Source organism: Bison bison, unplaced genomic scaffold, assembly GCF_000754665.1.
Source record: "Bison bison bison isolate TAMUID 2011002044 unplaced genomic scaffold, Bison_UMD1.0 scf7180017864072, whole genome shotgun sequence".
Lineage (NCBI taxonomy): Eukaryota > Metazoa > Chordata > Mammalia > Artiodactyla > Bovidae > Bison > Bison bison.
The window spans coordinates 4,291,754-4,296,398 of NW_011494644.1; the positions used below are offsets into that span (position 1 = coordinate 4,291,754).

Below are 4,645 nucleotides of genomic sequence, written 5' to 3' on the forward strand. Positions count from 1 at the left end.
CATCAATTCTTCGGCGCTCAGCTTTCTTTATAGTCCAACTCTCACATCCGTACATGATTACTGGAAAAACCATAGCTTTGACTAGATGGACCTTTGTCAGCTAAGTAATGTCTCTTCTTTTTAATATGCTGTCTCGGTTTGTCATAGCTTTTCTTCCAAGGAATATCTTTTAATTTCATGGCTGCAGTCACCATCAGCAGTGGTTTTGGAGCCCAAGAGTGTGATGTCTGTCTCTGTTTCCCAGTTCACGTACTTCTGAAGCCTAACTTGAAGTATTTTGAGCTTAACGTTGCTAGTATGTGAAATGAGAACAATTGTATGGTAGTTTGAACATTCTTTAGCATTGTCAGAGGTACGTGAACTGAGAACTTCCAGATATATAAGCTGAGTTTAGAAAAGGCAGAGGAACCAGAGATCAAATTGCCAACATACACTGGATCACTGAAGAAAGCAAGGGAGTTCCAGAAAAATATCTACTTCTGCTTCATTGACTATGCTAAAGCCTTTGAGTGTGTGAATCACAAAAAAACTGTGGAAAATTCTTAAAGAGATAGAAGTGCAATACCACCTTACCTGTCTCCTGAAAAATCTGTATGGAGATCAAGAAGCAGCATTTAGAATCAGACATGGAACAATTGACTGGTTCAAAATTGGGAAAGGAGTATGACAAGGCCGTATATTGTTGCCCTGCTTATTTAACTAACATGCACAATGCATCATGCAAAATGGAGACTGGATGAATCACAAGATGGAATAAAGATTACAGGGAAAATATCAACAAACTCAGATATGAAGATGATACTGCTCTAATAGCAGAAGGTGAAGAGAACTAAAGAGCCTCTTGATGAGGGTGAAAGAGTAAAGTTAAAAAGTGGCTTAACACTCAACATTCAAAAAACTAAGATCATAGCGTCTGGTCCCATCACTTCATGGCAAATAGAAGGGGGAAAATGGAAGCAGTGACAGATTTTTATTTTCTTGGGCTCCAAAATCACTGGTGACTGTAGCCATGAAATTAAAAGACGCTTTCTCTTTGGAGGGAAAGCAGAGACATCATTTTGCTGAGGTCTGTATAGTCAAAGATCCATATAGTCAAAGATATAATTTTTCCAGTAGTCATGTACACATGTGAGGATTGGACCATAAAGAAGGCTGAGCATTGGAGAATCAATGCTTTCAAACTGTGGTGCTGGAGAAGACTCTTGAGAGTCCCTTGGACTGCAAGGAGATCAAACCAGTCAATCTTAAAGGAAATCAATACTGAATATTCATTGGAGGGACTGTTGCTGAAGCTTAAGCTGCAATACTTTGCCACCTGGTACAAAGATCCAACTTATTGGAAAAAACCCTGATGCTGGGAAAGATTGAAGGCAAAAGGAGAAGGAGGTGGCCAAGGATGAGATGGTTAGATAACATCACTGACTCTATGGACATGAATTTCAACAAACTCCAGGAGATAGTGAAGGACAGAGGAGCCTGGCATGCTACAGTCCATGGTGTCGCAAAGAGTCAGACACAACTTAGTGACCAAACAACAACAAAATAACCCCTGAAAGTATGTAGCAGATTTCCTGTATCTCAAAAAGTAAACCAAGCTAAAGTGTTTTTAAATTTTTAGTGCCTCATTTTTTTCACATTTAGTGTTTTAATTTAGGTGAAATTCATATAACTTAAAATTAAAAGTGAACAGGTGATGACATTTTATACATTTACAATATACATGCACATGCATATGTGGCATGCTCAGTTGCTCAGTCATGTCCAACTCTTTACAACCCAGAGGAGTATAGCCGGCCAGGGACAGAATCCTGGACGGTACCCCTCTGTCCATGAGATTGTACAGGCAAGAATACTGGAGTGGCTTTCCAGTTCCTCCTCCAGGGGATCTTCCTGGAGGTAAAACCCACGTCTTCTGTGTCTCCTGCATTAGCAGCTAGATTCTTTATCACTGAGCCACCCAGGAAACCCCATACATGCACAAATCTAGTTCCAAAATCTTTTCATCACCCAAAAATAAAATTCTATACTCATTAAGAAGCCATATCCCATTTTCCCCTATCCCAAGTCCCTAGTAATTACTAATCAGCTTTCTTTTTCAATGGATTTACCAATTCTGGATGTTTCATAGAAATAGTCAGTCAGTATGTGATCATTTGTGTCTGACTTCTTTTGCTTAGCATGTTTTTGAGGTTTATCCATGTTATAGTATGTATCAGTACTTCAATCTTTTTGATTGCTGAATAATATTCCATTGTATATACACAGAGGCTAAGTATTTCCTTTATCTAGTCATTCTTAGTTGGATGTAAAGGACATCCTATGACTATTGAGTAGTGATGCTATGAATATTTATGTATAAGTGTTTGTTTGAATACCTGTTTCAGGTCTTTTGGAACTATATCTATGAGTGGAATTTGGGACTGTACCTAAGCATGGTAATTTTGTGTTTAATGTTTTCAGTTTGGTGGTTTTTGGTAATTCTATGTTTAATGAAATCACTGAACTGTTTCTTTTTTTCTTTCTTTTATTTTACCCTTGAGGATATAAGGTATATCTTGTTTTGACTTGCATTTCCCTAATGACTAATCATGCTGAGGTCTTTTAATGTACTTATTGACCATTTGTATATATTATTTAGAAAAATGTCTATGCAAGTTCTGTGCCGATTTTAAAATGGGATTGTTTGTCTTTTTATATATTCTGGACACTAGACTCTTATCAGATACATGGTTTGCAAATATTTTCTTCCATTCTGTGGGTTGTCTTTTCACTATCTTGACAGTGCCTTTTCATGCATAAAAGCTTTACGTGTTGATTAATCCAATTTACCAATTTTTATTTTGTTACTGTGAATTTGGTGTCATATCTTAGTAACCATTGTCAAATATAAAGTCTTGACAATGACAAATATAAAGTGTCTATTTTTTCTTCTAAGAGTTTGGTGATTTTTATCACTTATATTTAGATCATTGGTCAATTTTTATTTAATTTCTGTGTAGTGTGAGGTAGGGATCCAACTTCAGTCTTTTGCATGTGGATATCCTGTTCTCTTCACAACACTATTTGAAAAGACTATTCTTTCCCTATTAAATGGCCTTAGCACACTTGATGGAAAAGATTGATCACAGATGTACTAGTTTATTTCTGAACCTTTAATTTTATTCCTTTGGCCTATATATGTATCCTTATAACAGTACCATACTGATTTGATTATTGTATATTTATAGTAAATTTTGAAATTTGAAAGTGTGAATACTCCAACCTAGTTCTTCTTAACCAACATTGTTTTGGCTGTTAGGGGCCTCTTGCAAGTCCATATGAACTTAATGCTCAATTTTTGTATTTCTCCAAGAATGTTCATCTAAATTTTTATAAGAATTACACTGAATTTGTTGATTGTTTTAACTAATATTGCCATATTAAAAATATTATTTGTGTGTCTTATTTAAATTCTTTCAGCAAAGTTTTACAGTTTTTTCTGTACAAGTCTTTCACTTTTCATTAACTTTATTCCCAAGTATTTTACTATTTTGGATTCTATTGTAACTGGAATTGTTAGTTTTGTTTTTGTATTGCTTGTTGCTTGTATATAAAACTACAGCTGATTTTTGCATATTGTTCTTATACCTTGCACCTTTGCTGAATTTGTTTATCTCTACTAGTTTGGGTGTGTATTCTTTGGGGTTTTTTTTAATAAGTAGGATCATGTCATCTTCCTTTCCAATTTGAGTGCCTTTTATTTCTTTTTCTGCCTCATTGTTCTGACTGAATCTCCCAGTACAGTGGTGAGTAGCAAAAGTGAAAGTAGGCCTCCTTATCTTGTTCCTGATATTAGGGGAAATTTCACCATTGAATATGATGTTATCTATGGATTTTTTAAATAAAACTTCATATCATTTTGATATCATTTTAAAATCTTTTATTTTATTTATTTTTAAATATAAATTTATTTATTTTAATTGGAGGCTAATTACTTTACAATATTGTAGTGGTTTTGCCATACATTGACATGAATCCACCATGGGTGTACATGTGTTCTCCATCCTGAACCTCTCCTCCCACCTCCCTCCCCATCCCATCCCTCTGGGTCATCCCAGTGCACCAGCCCCGAGGACCCTGTATCATGCATCGAACCTGGACTGGCGATAAGTTTCACATATGATAATGTACATGTTTCAGTCCCATTCTCCCAAATCGTCCCACCCTCACCCTCTCTCACAGAGTCCAAAAGACTGTTCTATACCTCTGTGTCTCTTTTGCTGTCTCGCATACAGGGTTATTGTTACCATTGTTCTAAATTTCATATATATACGTTATTATACTGTATTGGTGTTTTTCTTTCTGGCTTACTTCACTCTGTATAATAGGCTTCAGTTTCATCCACCTCATTAGAACTGATTCAAATGTATTCTTTTTAATGGCTGAGTAATATTCCATTGTGTATATGTACCATAGCTTTCTTATCTATTCATCTGCTGATGGCCATCTAGGATGCTTCCATGTCCTGGCTATTATAAACAGTGCTGCGATGAACATTGGTGTATATGTATCTCTTTCGATTCTGGTTTCCTTGGTGTGTATGCCCAGCAGTGGGGTTGCTGGGTCATATGGCAGTTCTATTTCCAGTTTTTTAAGGAATCTCCAC

At 36.0% G+C, this 4,645-nt stretch overlaps 1 protein-coding gene across 1 annotated transcript in view; it reads left to right on the forward strand.

Annotated features, from left to right (window-relative positions):
* LOC104986729 (ATP-binding cassette sub-family A member 3-like) overlaps window positions 1–4,645 on the forward strand; it is a 201,002-nt gene that overhangs the window by 59,213 nt on the left and 137,144 nt on the right. The window lies entirely within an intron of this gene.